The sequence below is a fragment of the Ursus arctos genome, unplaced genomic scaffold (genome assembly GCF_023065955.2).
Source record: "Ursus arctos isolate Adak ecotype North America unplaced genomic scaffold, UrsArc2.0 scaffold_1, whole genome shotgun sequence".
Classification (NCBI taxonomy): Eukaryota; Metazoa; Chordata; class Mammalia; order Carnivora; family Ursidae; genus Ursus; species Ursus arctos.
This window is the reverse complement of record NW_026622763.1, coordinates 27,523,482-27,538,646: the sequence shown is the minus strand read 5'-3', so window position 1 is coordinate 27,538,646 and position 15,165 is coordinate 27,523,482. Positions and strand designations below refer to the sequence as shown.

Genomic DNA, 15,165 nt, shown 5'->3' with positions numbered 1-15,165 from the left:
AATGCATTTTTTGATTCTATGGCAGACCAGCCCTTGCCACCCAGAGTAAGTCATTGTTACCTGAAACCTTTGTCACAGGTTTTGGCCTCCCAAAGGGTTGTGCAAGGCACTAATTTGAATAATGAGAAGCATGTACTGTGTATTGTTTGAGGTTTGGCCACTGATCTCACCTGGTTTCTTTCCCACATTTTCCCTCTCCCACCAGCCCTTCCCAACACCTCATGACTTGCTCTCAGAATCTGGCCACGAGCAAACCTGGGCGGGGGATCGTTTTATTGGAAATTAGATAGGCTCAGGTGGTCACGCTCCACGCCTCTGTGGGTAACATCTGAGGCAAGTGCTTTAGTTCTTGCTATTTCTGTTACAGTCATTGGTCTTCCTTTAACAGCTGCTTCAGTGGAGATGGGCAGGAGGAAGGGACTAGTGGACCTTTGGTGCTATTCATCTATGCTGTATTAGTTTCACAACTCTTTTCCTGTCCTGATTGGCCTGGAGAAGCATACTGCCTCTAGATGATGCTGAGCTTAGTGTAAAATATGCCAGCATGGGATCTGGGCTTGTCACAGTTCATTTTTTCTTTTCATTTGGTTTGTAGAGAATGGACTTCTACCTCTACTTATCTTGTGCATTAGAGAGGAAAGGGTCAGACCTCTAGGAGCTAATGGCTTATTGGTGTTTTTAGTCACCATATTCAGGTAGTATATTTAGTTGAAGCTTCCAACAGCACACACTTGGCTTTCTCATTTGTGTTAGCTTTGCTTCTAGTACAGAATTGAATAGGATAGAAGAGACGGTTTTCCTGTTTGTGTCTGTGGCAACTTTCTAGATGATTTGTGGTTTAATCCTTTAAACATTTTTGATGACTTATCACCTCTTTCCCTGTAAAGGCATAAAATATTCCGATTATACTATTATAATCTTTTAATCAGATTATTTAAGTTTGGAGAAACCAAGGTCAGAATAACAGCTGATGCAGTTGCCTCTGAATAGTGACCTAAAACTTATAACACTTATATTAGTTCTTTTTTTTTACCTGATTTTATGGCCTTTCTTCATCGATGAGATTTTAGACAAGATCATGTGATTGTGAATCACATATTTCTTGGTCTCTGGTTTCTTAAACAGGTAAGTATGTAACCTGGGCCCCTTTTAAGTCTGATTTTTAAAAAATGTTAATCTCTCATGTGGCTTTAAATTGCTGACAGTATTGTACTCAAGCTAATTTCTTCAGGCAAATGATATTTTCTTCAGCATAACTTTTGTTTCTTGAGTCTTTTCAAGACTTGTCAAACAAAACAAAATGCTAACCTGACTTTAAGGGGCAAAAATTCTACCTCCCCCGCCCCATACTATATTATTCTTTGTTCTCAGTGTGCGTCAAAGTGACAATCCCACACTGTCTCAATTGAGGGAGTCTAGCACAAAATAAAAAACAGCCTGGCACTGTTCTAGGCTGGCAGCCAAAATGTTTCGTGTAGCTTGGTTCTGGCAGTGGTTTTCATAGGCAGAGGGTCTACCCTCCCAGCACCACTGAAGGAAGGCAAGCAGCCTTAGTCTTTCCTCCTTATCCCATTTCTTTTCCTTCGTTTTCCTCTTTCTTCACGTAGAACACCATTGTAAAACAACAAAACAATGTTTCTTAATTAGAAACATCATTTCTCCTTGCAACCTCCACGTTTGCTAAATGGCGTTGTTCCTTCTAGAAGCTTGTGTTAGATTTCCCTTTTCCAGCTCTTAGAGATTTTCTTCACAGTTGCGTTTTTGCCACACTTTTCAGACAACCCTTCTGAATATTGCTAACTTTGGTCATGTTGACATAGTATTTTTGATTGGTTGGAATCTTGTCTTCCTTCATAGCTTATTATTTGAGTGGAAACTCTTGAATGATACTTGCTTGTATTATATGGATCTTTAAGCCAAGATATATCTTGTTAAGACCAAAACGTCTGCCATTGTTTTCTATTTTTGTCTAAAACTCAGGGCCAGCTTATAACTTTTGCAAGATTGAATACTCATTTTTAGAATGTCTGATAAGTGTTGCTAGGTGAGCAAATGAACTTCCGTGAAATATAAAGACGTGTATTTAAAATTTTTTCCTTTGAAATGAAAATGCAAGATAGAACACAGTATTTTTAGGTTTCCCAATTCTCTCTAAATTATAACTAGTGACCCATTATTACAAGGGGTGTGAAAATGTAGCATTATGATTTTTAAGTGATGATTTGAACAGGAGACTAGGTTTTCACTATGAGCAAGCATTCTATGAAATTTCGTAGAATGTTCCTCAAAATGTAAATGTGTTTTCTGTTGCATTAAGCAAAAACAAATGACTGACTTTCAAGTGGTCTATTTTAAAAATTAGTGTTTTATAATCAAGATAAGAATAAATAGGCAGAATATGTTTTCTAAGGAAGAGATTGATATTATTTTGACTGACTTTTATTTTAAAAAGTTGTCAATGATTTTTGACAACAAGGAAATTACTTTGGGAGGAAAAACGCATGAATTTTTGTAGCAGTGTAACACGGGACTGAAAAGTAAATAGTGGTTTCTGTTAGAAGTATTAATGTGAAGCATTTTTATATGCCATATACACTGAGAAATGTATCTATTATAGCTACATTAAGATCAATTTGTACAATCTAAGAATTGGTTTTTTTCCCCTAGAGATTTATTTTTAATTTAGAAAATGTTTTAAAATCATGAAAAGGGTTTGTAAAACAGGTATAGGAGAATTATGCATTAAGTAAACTCACCTGTTATTTTCTCTCATTCTCAAGACAGGTTCAGCAACATATTGGCTCATTAATTTAACAAAACAAACAAGTACTCACATTGCTTTGTATGTATAATGCACATGTTAATAAATGCTACAATTCTCCATTCTCTCCCTCAATGCTGTTTTTTTAAACTTGTATTTAAGTGTCTATTTCTGTAGAGTAGCTAAGATGAATCTGGGTGGGATGCTTGTTAAATTATATCGATTAAATCTTTAAGTCAACATTTTTTGTTTCAGAATTGTGACTTTTTTAGAAGGGAAGCCAGTGAAACTTTTTCTCTTGGTCCTGTTAAGTGCATGACTGTCTTGAATCCTCTGTGCCAAGGTGTGATAATAGAGACCAAAAACTTATTCTCTGTGTTCACATATATTGAATAATGTTCATTGCATATTAAATACTGTGCATCGACTTAAAATACATTTTCTCTAGTGGTATAATTTTTATTTGCAATTAAGCCCTTTGTCTTTTCTGCGGTAGGAACATCTTTCAGTGATTTAGGAATTGCAACATGAATTGTTGTATTTATTTGTTTATTTTAACTATACACAGAGACATAGTAGAAATACACTTAAGATCTGTTATGTTTGAGTGTTTGAGCAGTTGTTGTTGTTTTGGTAAATGCTATTGTATTTTTTATTTTTGTAGGTAATAGATTTTACAGTTTTGTTTAATTCAGAATACACATCAAATCTTCTATATCTTTATAGTTTGATGTTACATAGTTTGTAGGAATTACTGTAGAGTAACTTAATCATTATATATGAAGGAACATGGAAAAATAGCTTTATTGAAGGATGCCAGCAAAGTTGGATAAATATTAAATTTATCATTTTAACTAGGATTTTATTTTATTATATTAAATATCATGTTTATAATTATGAATGGTGTTTTATTTCATTTGAATATCAGTACGGGTTTTGAACATTACTCCTGGATAGGTGGTTTGGATATATTTGTTTGATATCAAGTATTGGTAACATGTAAGATATTGATTTCTAAGTTTAAATATTAGTCATCTTTCCTTACGCATATGGTACACACTTCAGTGTTAAATTTCATTAGAGTGTATTGCATGAAAGTGTATGTGCTAATTCAGTTGTTTGATTCCCTCTCTAATTTTTGATACATTTTAATTCCCCCTGCCCGACATATTATCATTCCGTAGAATACTGTCACAAGTATGTCATATGTTTTCCATGGCATCTCACACTGCTCACTTTTTATCCATAGTACCATATGAGTTCCCCCTTTTTCAGGTTTACACTGCATATTTTAAGCTGCTGATAGTGTAAGTACATTGCAAGGTAAAGTGACATTTAGCTTTTTGAGCGAGTCTCATTTTTAGCATGAGAGCAGGGTGTTTTTTTTTTTTTCCTCTGCCCTAAATCTTCCCATACTTCCCATTAAAACAAAGAAATTCAACAAACAAGCAAACAAAGAAATTCAGAGATTTGGCTACAGCAGCAATTGAAATGCATCAAAAAGTGGCTACTACAATACAGTTTTATTAATGAATGATCTACATTGGTTCCAGCTGTGTCCATGTGATTAGGCCTTCACCAGGCAGCAATGGGTATTTCCCTATTGCTTTTATTTGATTTCCAAGAATGTGTCATCTGTTACATCAGCCCCTGCCAATATGCCCCCTGTAAAAGTGTTTTGTTTTCTTTTTCCTTCCAAATTTCTGAAGCATAAGTTGAATACCCACACATATCCCTGCCGAAATATTGTTTCTAGTGAATAGTGGCCTAGGTTTCTGTGCCTGGTGTTGCATACCAAAATTCCAGAATATAAATTAAAGTAAATGTTTATTAAGTTTATCAGTAAATTCTCAGAAGTGTGGTTGCCTGGTAATGCTAAAGATAGACTATTTTCGCTTTTACGTTTCCATCTTAATATTTTATTACAGTGGTATAATGTGTTATAGAGGTGGACAAGCTTGCAGATTGAAATGGGGATCGTCCAGATTGTTCCCTTCCCTGGACCATATGGTATAGTTCTAAAAGCCTTTTGTACGCTGTCTGTTCAGTTTATTGTAAACTCAATCTTTAGTGCACCTAAAAAGATAACCAAATAAAAATGGGCCCGAGAAAAAGGACTTCATATCATGTAAGGGCCCCAGAAATACTTGTTTTAAAGGAGATAACTGCAGATGAAATTGAAGTGGAGATGATATAAACAAAGGAGGCTTGTCATTCTCTGAATATGCTTCTGAGTTCATATGGATTGTCCAAGATTGCCTTCAAATGCTGGCTTTAAAATGAAGGAATTTATGTTATCTGACTACACTTATTTTCCTTATTTATCCCATTCTTGCAGTTTCACGAAGAGAATGTAGCTCTTATCTGTTTTCCGGAGGAAGCTTCCACCTAGGAACAGTGCCAAAAAATATATAAGCCCCAGGTTTTATGAATATATAGGTTTTTTTTTTTTTGACTGATTTCAGTGATAATTTAGGGCTAGAACTTTCCATAATTTCATTCTTATAACCATTACCCCTACTCAGAGATTATTGTTTCTAATTCCTTTTCATCCCCCCTCCCGCCCCCCTCCCCGCTTGACCTATTATGGTTCCATAATTCTATTTTAGGAAAATGGGATAAGAGATTGCTTATCCCATATGCTAAGTCTCTTTAAGAGCTGGGAATGAGATGATTTCTCCTGACTCTCACTCTCCTTCCCTCCAAAGTAAGCTACTGTTAGAGAAGAGCATTAGACATTACCCATTGCTTTTTGGCACAAGAGATTTGTGCTGAAATTCTACCAAATGAGTGGGGGGAAAAAAAGGAGAGCCTGTGAAGAGCATGATTCTTTACTCTATCATTACCCTGAACCACTGAAAGGGTAACTGAGAGGAACTCAAATGTTATTGGAATGTGTAATTTCCTTTTGAATGGCCACAGTGAAATATATTTGAACAAAAAAGGCAGAAAAAGTATATGTGGCTTATGGAGCTGATGGTGATTGAAATTAATGAATCTTTCCAGTTCTCTTTGATTGAAATTATTCCAAGAGTGGTACACATTCAAAATCTGTCCAACAGAAACCTATAGAGGGTATTACCTGAAGGAGTTTACCAGAGATAGGTAGAATAGCACAATAATTTAATAATGCTGGCGGTAAATTGGACACAACATATTTTTGGGATATATTTTTTCAAGTTTAAAAAATTTTAAAAACAGAGTAACTGATTTCAAGTTGCAGAGGAAGTCTTTCCTATTTAAGAAAATACTGTTATCTTGTGGTCTTTCATTTATTTGGAAGCTGCTTTCTAAAGTGCTCACACAATTGAAAACATAGTTTATATTTTGAAATAAGATAGGTTCCTTGTTCCTTCTCTCTCTATTCTCTTTCCTTACTCCTTTCTTCCTAACCGTTGGCTATTTGTTTGTATGTGTATATTACGTACATGAATGATATATACCACACTGTAAAAAATGTTATTTTTGTAGGTTTGAGGATCAGTGAGGAAGAGAAATAAAAATCTTGTAATGACTATGCAACAAATGGATTTCTGTGGAGGAATTAGAACGTGCTTATTTAAGTAATCTATACTACTGAAAGTTGTAGAAATGCAAATTCAAAATTCTTTTTATTTCTTCTTGCTAGGAAGAACCAGATCATAGCCTAAATCGAGTTAGACAGTCTAACTCAAATCACTCCTCTTTGCTGTTGCTTCCTTTTAATGGTAAAAATGCCTCTGGCTCCAGGTAGAAGATCTTACTGATGTGACTGAAATGAGGAAGGGTTTTATTTATCTCATGTTGTAAGAAGTCTGGAGGCAGTTAGTTCACAGGTATCTGATGCCATCAGGGACCCAGGTAACATCTCCTCCTCTCCCATCCTTAGGATATAACTTTTGCCTTTTATTTCACAGATGACTTTTATACCTTCAGAAATTTGTGCTTACCTTCAAGTGGGAAGAGAAGTGAAGGATGCTCAGAAGGTTTTTTTCCCTCATGGGAAGCACCCCCTACCCTCTCTCCCCCTTTCTTTTTTTAGAATGGGATATCTGCTCATGGGAGACATCTCATTGGCCAAAAGTATGTCACATAACCACCTCTAACATGAGAGGAAAAGTGTTTTAGCCATCTTGTTTCTATTTTGAAGGAAGGCAGGGAGAAGAAGAATTGGAATGCATGTCCAGTGAGCCGTCCCAAAGTTATCTGCCATACTTCTCCTTTCTTTTTTATAATTAGTCGCTTAGACCTTTGAACTTTCTGGGTACTTTGTGTATATAATAACTTGTTGTTGGTTCCCTTTTGACCTCAAGTACATATGTTTTGGTTTGGTAGTGTTATTTCTGTGTCTGATGACAGGAACTGTAACTGGGTCATCTTGGTGTCTTTACGTTTAGCATGGTGCCTAGACATGGACCCTCAGTTAACACTTGTTGAATAAATGAATGCATGAATATTAAGAAACATATTTATAATATTATTGGTATAAATAATTTATGCATATAAAGGATATAGTAATATTTCTAATTTGTGAAAGGCTATGGACTATATTTTATTTTATTAATTCATTTTTTTTGTTTCTCATTTTTTATTTAAAAAATTTTTTCTTAATTTAAATTCAACTTAGTTAACACATAGTGTATAATTAGTTTCAGGGGTAGAATTTAGTGATTCATCGCTTGTATGTAACACCCAGTGCTCTTTCCATCAAGTGCCCTCCTTAATACCCATCACCCAGTTACCCCATCCCTTCACCCCCCTCCCCTCCAGCAACCCTCAGTTTGTTTCCTATGGTTAGGAGTCTCTTATGGTTTGTCTCCCTCTCTATTTTCTCTTATTTTTCTTTCCCTTCTCCTATGGTCATCTGTTTTGTTTCTTTAATTCAACATGTAAGTGAAATTATATGATATTTGTTTCTCTGACTGACTTACTTTGCTTAGCAAAATACACTCTAGTTCCATCCTGTTGAAAATGGCAAGATTTCATTCTTTTTGATGGCCAAGTAATACTCCATTATATATATCTATACACACACACACACACACACACACACCTGTATATACACACCACATCTTCTTTATCCATTCATGTGTCAGTGGACATCTGGGCTCTTTCCCTAGTTTGGCTATTGTGGACATTGCTGCTAAAAACATTGGGGTGCATGTGCCCCTTCAAATCACTATGTTTGTATCCTTTGGATAAATACCTAATAGTGCAGTTGCACGGTCTGGACTACATTTTATTGATTTGTTTGTTTTTGCTAAGGGAACATCAAATTGTCAAAGTTGTTTTGAGTGGAAGATATTCAGTTACAAAGGTTATAGGAAAATCCCCAATGACTTAGTACCAGTGCTTTTGTTGGAATATGTTATACCATGAGTAAATAAAAATATAATTTCTTTTTAGCTATTTGCATAGACTATTGTTTGTTTGTTTGTTTATTTATTTATTTATTGTTAGGATTTATTAAAAAATTTATTTATTTGTCAGAGAGAGAGTGAGAGAGAGAGAGAGCACAAGCAGAGGGAGTGGCAGGCAGAGGGAGAAGCAGGCTCCCTGCTGAGCAAGGAGCCCGATGTGGGACTCGATCCCAGAATCCTAGAATCATGACCTGAGCTGAAGGTAGACACTTAACCGACTGAGCCACCCAGGCGTCCTTTTTTTTTTCTTTTTTTTAGATTTTTAAAAAATTTTGCATAGACTATTATTTAAACAAGGATATCTTGCACTTGTCATATATTAGAATCTCCGTGTTTGAAGAAGTAAGCAGTTTGAACCGACTAACATGGCAGTCAGGTAATTTGATAATTTATATTATTGATGTTAATTTACAAGAAGGAGTTAATAGATCCTTGGTAGCCTCATGGCAAAGAGCACACTATATCACATTTTATCCCAGATGGCATTTTGGGTATTTCTTTTAATTCTTAGAGTGACAGCTCCCTATTTTTTCAGTACACATGCAAATAGTAATGTACGATAGAAAATATGTCTACAAGAAACCCTAAGAAGTCATCTTTACATCTGCTTGCTTTGCGTAAACTGTCTTAGAGGAAAGCAGGCTACCTCTTCATTCAAACTCTGCAGAAGAAATGACTGAGGGTAACTTGATTGTGTGAATCAGTGTCTCACTACTCGTCCAATGCCTAACTTAAATTCCTTTTGTTCTATTTCCATTCTATTTCTGTTACTTTGGCCTCAGAGGACAAAGAAAACAACTATCCACTATCTCCCATACAACATTCCCTATATAGCACCATTTTAATAAATTCCTCCCTTTTCATTCATGATGGCAGGATTGTTGGTACCTTAATTACTAAAATAACCTGTGCATGGATAGAACTTATCTGAAAGCAGGGAATGTATTCAAGTATCTGGAACTTAAATTTTCTATCTGAGCAGTTTATAGTCACTGAAAATAAAGGAAGCCCTTTTAACATTCAGAACCAGTCCTGGGGAGAGAGTTCCTATATAATCACAATTTAGGCAAGATAGTGTCCTAGATTTGGACTCAGAATTGGGTATTGATAGTCTGTTTTGGTCCTTATGCTGCTCTTTTGGTCATACTTTTGGAGGGAATAATTTATGGGCCAACACTTTGCACTTAAAAAAGTGTGTTCAGCCCTTTTTTCACCTTGGTATTCTTAGCCATTACTATAGTATCTGGCACACAATAGGAACTAAAATTTTGTTAAATGAATTGTTTTGGTATCCATTGGTCATGCTTCCTAATACAGGTAGCTTTATGCTTTACATTTCCCCATTCCTCTTTAATTTAATTTATGCTGCTTAATGAGCACTCATGGTTAATTTTTTATTGTCTTTATCTTCTTGTTCAATAATATCTTCAGTGATTCATAACTTACCTGAGTAGTTAAATGCAGTGGTAATGCCTGGACAGTTCACTTTATGATGCTGCTGCAATCTTTAATCCAGGGATATCTTTTTTCCCCCCTCACTCATAAAGTTGTAGCCTACTAATGAGAATTCAAGAGTACATTAAATGAATGCCTATTGTGTATAAGGCACTTTGCTGAATTATGAATAGATATAAACATAAATTGTGTCAAACTTTGCTACCAAGGAAGTGACATCTGGTTGGGCAGACACACATGTACAACTATAGTATAGGTGGGATTGTGGTAACTGCTCTAATTGGGGTATAAGCCAAGTTTGGTGGTACCACAGAGGAAGGAATAATTGCTTCTGACTGGCTGAATATGGGTCAGCAGTTGACTTAAGCTTTTGTAGGTGAGATGGGATCTGAATGGAGTCTTGAACTATATGTAGGACTTTGACAGATCATAAAGTGGAAGGGTTCTAGAAAGAAGAATGCACCAACAGTGCGTGGAGGTGGGAATGGGTATGGAATGTTTTAAAACGCATTGCATTTGGGTAACGGTGTGTCTAGAATTGAGGCTACATAGGAGCTTGGAACCAAGTTGTCAGGGGTCTTATTTCTTGTTAAGAATTGTTTTCTCTTTCTTCTATAGAAAAAATCATAGTGTTTGAGTAGAGGACTGACATTAAGGTATCTGAAAGTTTCAAAAGAATGGAAGCAGATTAAATGTAGTGGCAGGTGGGGACGGCAGTCAGAAGCAGAGGCCTAATTGAGGTTGAAGATGATGAGGGAGGCTGGGGGCCCAAGAGCTTGGACCTGGTACCAGAGGTGTGCCGTAGGGCAGCTAAAAGCCCTGTGGGTTATTTGGCCAGTTGTGCAGGAGCAGCCTGGCTCCCAATAGAGGGCGCTTTCAATTTTGAGCCTTCTTTCCACTTAAATCATTTTGGAATACTGTAGAACATGCCACCTTTCCTCACACCAGGGAGATCAAGTATTTTAGCCTGAATTCTAGAAGAAAGTAGAAGGAGAAAGGGTTTGAATGGTTGTTGAGGGAGCCAAGAGTTATCTGCACAGTTCTAAAGCTCCTTTTTACAGTGGGGATCTTGGCCCCCGGTACTTTCTTTCTGGGTTCTTGGCTCATTGTCTTGAAGGAGAACTTGCTTTTGGTCCCTCTTTGAGACCCAGCTCAAATGTTTTATAACGTTTATCACTCAGTATTGTAATTATATCCAGGTCTGAGGCCAGAAACTATATTTGGGTCATCTTGATATCACAAAATACTTGGCATAACTTAGAATGCAACCATTCAATAAATGCTTGTTAAGTAAAGCACACTTGTTTTTGCTTTGCAGACACAGAACTTCTCACTCTCTGTACATGGCAAGCATGTTCATCTCAGGATCTTGCTGTGCCTGCTGCCTGGAAGGCTTTAGATCCAGATCTCTTTATCTCCCCCCCCCCACCCCCTTTCTGGTTTCTGTTTAGATGTCATCTCTGACAACCCTAGGTAAAATACCACGCTTTCCCAGCCCCAGGCCTCCGCGGCTCTTTCTATCCTGTATTACCTGTGCCATGTTTTTTATAGCACCTGCACCCCCTGATGTGCTGCTACTGGATGATCGTCTCCTTACTCCAATTAGAAAGAAATTTCCTGTGGTAACAGGAACATTTGTTTTGTCACCTAATTTATACACAAGCACCTGGAACAATGTTGGGCACATAGTGGGCACAATAAATATTTGCTAAATGAATGAATGAATGGCAAAGATCAGACTGAAAAGGGTAATAAACACAAATATGCTGGTTTGTTTACAGATTTATGCAAAAGCAATGGTATTGTTTTTATAACTTTTATAATATTTAATCGTTAGTATTGCTCTCAGAAAAATAAAAACAAATTCTATTTTCTATAGATCGCGCCTGTGAAATCTAATTACGGATTAGTTTTTGTTTTAAAAATATTTGAATGCCAAGCATATCCAGTCAGAAAACACTTTTATTATCCATGCCAGCTTAATTTTTAAGGCAGTGAAATGGAAGACTGTCATTTCAGCAAGCAACTTATTTTCATTTGTGAGAATGGAATATTTTGAATATTCTAATTGATTTTTGAGAATGAATTTACCAGAAAATAATCCTCGTTTCTGTACATGTACATTTGCCTTTAAGACAGAAAAAAATTAGAAACAGGCGTGGAAATTATTTGCCCAGAAAGGTGAGAACTTAGAGCTGACTGATAAATGTCAGGAGGAGGGGTCAGTCAGTTCCAACATAAAAAGGTAAATCTTGGGACACTGAAAACTTTAAAGAAGATCTGGCTTAAAAAATTATTTTATATGCATCTTTGAAGTTTGCAAAGAGATCCTGGACTGTCATGAGTCCAAGCCTTTATTTTATTGTATTTTACTGCAAATTCACTTGGATATTTTTCCAGAAATCTTAAGTCTGTAATTTGGCTGTAAAAAAGTTGGTTATCAAATCAATATTATTATATGGCTTTTAGTGTCATAAGAATTCCCTTTTGGAAAACTATAAAAACTCATTTTTTCTCACCATAAACTTTATCTGTCACTTTTCTGTAAGGTCAGAGTACTAATGCTGGAGGTGATCTGCTCTGGGACAGAGAGTCAACAAAGTGGTCATAAAGTTAAAAAATGCCACATGGTGCTTTCCTGAGATTAGGATTTCTTTTTCGTATCAAGTTTTTGCTAATTTTAAAATACAGAAAGTTATATGTTGATAGGTGTATTCTTAGATGAAATGATAAGCTTGTCCCTAATTTTTGCAGTTACATAGTTCATATTTTTGTTAGTACTTTTGTGTTTTCTGGAGGCTAATTCTTAATTGTTTGTATACTTTTAATGGTAGGCTGTTTTCCTTCTAGGCTTGTAAGTTAAATTTTTCCGAATAGATGGTTTTAAAAATGAAATATGATGAAATTGTTGCCCTGGAAAACAATTCCAGGAATAATGCTTTCTTATCACTTGAAATGTGTTTCATGGTTTCATGGTATTTAAATTGTAAAAAGTACTAGGACCTGGGGGTTCTGTTCAAAAATATTTCTCTAGTAAGGCTGAGTTGCTGTTGGGTTAATATTTATTGAGAATCCACCTATTGCATGTATATAAATATAGGAAAACTCTGAGTGATTATGAAAGGAGACAGTCTTTAAAAATTGTAAGGCTGCGTCTGTAGTAGTCGACTATGCAATCATTCCCTCTTTTAACATGTGTAGCTCGTATGGATGATTACACAATAACGGGTTTCTGCTTTTTTAATACAGACACTTTGGAAATTGAGTGTGAAACTAGAAGTTCTTTTCAATTTTATTCACCTTAATTAAATATTTTCCCTTATCTCAAGACCCGTGTCTAATTATTTAAGGCACAAATTAATTTTGACGTTTCACTTGAACTTTAAAACTTTGAGTTTGCACAATATATGTTCCTATTCAGAACAGTAAGTACCAAAATAGTGTTTTAGTTTCTAACACACTCTGTCAAAGTGCAGCTCCAGATCCCTTACGGATAAATAAAGATCTTGATCTGTTTGCAATTATTTAATAATTCAGGTAGTTTTAAAAATTAACTGAGTATTACTTTTATTTCATGCATTAGACAAGGAGTATTTGCAAAACCAAATTATAGTGTTTGTGAATAGCTGTAGCCTCATTAGATTAACCCTTGCTGATTAGTTTTTTTAATAAGTTTCTTTATAGCAATAGTAGTTAGAATAATTTGAAAACCACTGGCAAGCTCCTGGAGGGGAGTAAGCCTTCAGTAATTGGGAAGTAGTTTGTTATTTCAAACAATTTGGCCTCCTTCCTAAAGTTAGGAAAAATTTATAGTTTCTTTTAATTGCAAGCTGAAACATTCAGTGAAGATAACTTGAAGAATAAAATGAAACTTGAAGAGAAAACCAGAATCACTCACAGTTCTACCATAAATGATTATTTATGCCTACCTGTGTGCATGTGCGTTCTCTCTCACATTTCTATATTCATTTCATCATATATTTTTACATATTCATAGAATGCAATCATGCAAAGGTGGAAACATTTTTTCCATGCTAGTAAATGTCCTTTTTATTACGGTTTTTGATCACTGATCATTTAATTATGAAATTCCTTTTTGTTGGATATTTTGGTTGCTTTCAGTTTGGGGCAAAGACTTCAGTAACGATTCTTGATAATTTCCACAGTTAGTTCAGAGAAGTGGTATTGTTGAATCCAAAGATAGGCACAGTTTTCAAGCTTTTTGTATTACATTCAAATGTGATAGGACATTTTAATACTTCAAAGCACATCTGGCTTCGTGCATTGGTAGAGTAGGTAGTGGCCTTCAGGGCTGGAGAAGGGTCCTTTTAATTCACAAACTATTCTCATCCATTCTTCAGATGGCTGAAATGTTGCCATCACCTGTTGCTTCCTTGTAACATACAAGTACTCCTTGGAGAGGTAATACATTGTTGTGCCTGGCAGGCATGTACTCCGAACAATGTGCAGGAGTTTATCTGATGTTTTCAATTTCGTTCTTACAAGTAAAGTCTGGAAGCAAGGACGGGAGAAAGGGACATTAGAACATTGAGCAAGAGGAATGATAAGGGGGAACAAGTATTTCTTTACTTCAATTCTGCTAAGATCTGTTGAGCAATGGGTTATATGGAATGTAAGATATTATGTACCTAGTTTTATGAGTTTAAGTTATAATCTCTCTCTACAGTGATTCAGGCTGTTTGTTAACTATGAATGCTAATTAATCCAGTAGAGAGACTTATGGTCCCAGATATGCTGCGTATACATGCTGGATAGAGATGCAAGCATCTCTAAGCAACCTTACTCTGTTTGAACACACTGTTTGCAAAGTGTGAAATTACTTCCTTAAGAGATGATGAGGATGCAGAGTATGGCTTTGGGTAGTTTGCAAAGAATATTCTGTACTAGAGGGTCCCTGCTTCATTAGACAAAATATTTATATCATTGGAATGTCTCCTTGAAAAACTAGCTGATAAAGAGATAACAGTGACAGACAAGGCCACTAAATAGATAAAAGTCATAGTGCTTTCTCCAATCAGGAAACTTTGAGCTATTGCTACTTATCTTTTATTCAGTGGAAACTTGTGTTGTCAGATGATATGGGCAAGCCTGTGCTTCCTCTGTAAAAACTATGGAGAATAGTAGACCTTCTAGAAATTATACACTGTTGTCTGTGTATGCCTTTTCTTTACTCAACAATCTCAATCCTAAATATCTCCAGGATTTAAAAATTCCAGTCTATTATTATCAGACTGACTCTTTTTCTTATAATAGTGGGTAGCTAATAATATGTCCCTTGTGATATTTAAAAATAGTGATACAGCTCTCATTACCATATCTCTTAGCCCCAGATTTACTCAGCCCTGGTCTAAACTGGGTTTCTGGGCTTTTTAAAATTTATCACTAATGATCTCTAGAATCTATGCAATTTTTCTAGTGTTGGCTTCTTAAACCATCCGTAAATGTCTTAGACCATTGACAAATCAAAAGATTCTTTTTCTTTTTAAATTTTTTTTGAAGATTTTATTTATTTATTTGAGAAAGAGAGCA

The 15,165-nt window shown here is 35.7% G+C and overlaps 1 protein-coding gene across 14 annotated transcripts in view; it reads left to right on the top strand.

The window, feature by feature from the left end:
• Positions 1 to 15,165, top strand: part of GTDC1 (glycosyltransferase like domain containing 1) — a 403,975-nt gene that overhangs the window by 91,545 nt on the left and 297,265 nt on the right. The gene's annotated exons all lie outside the window — the stretch shown is intronic.